At 24.8% G+C, this 202-nt stretch overlaps 1 protein-coding gene across 1 annotated transcript in view; it reads right to left on the minus strand.

Moving 5' to 3' along the window:
* Positions 1-202, minus strand: part of LOC119592989 (arf-GAP with dual PH domain-containing protein 1-like) — a 22,670-nt gene that overhangs the window by 12,613 nt on the left and 9,855 nt on the right. The window lies entirely within an intron of this gene.

A 202-nucleotide genomic window follows, 5' to 3' on the forward strand; every position in this document is an offset into this window, starting at 1 on the left:
TTCTTATGCTTTCAAAAACTATAATATTTCTTACCAAGCACTAGAAAAAAATATATAAAGAGTTCAGACACAAACAAAAATGTACAACAATGAAGGTGAGATATAACATTTTGCATAATTAGTAAAATATTAGCAATATATAATCTTATAAATACTCTTTAAAATAAATAAAAATGGGGTGTTAACTTTAGGCTATGGGGAG

Source organism: Penaeus monodon, chromosome 31, assembly GCF_015228065.2.
Source record: "Penaeus monodon isolate SGIC_2016 chromosome 31, NSTDA_Pmon_1, whole genome shotgun sequence".
Lineage (NCBI taxonomy): Eukaryota > Metazoa > Arthropoda > Malacostraca > Decapoda > Penaeidae > Penaeus > Penaeus monodon.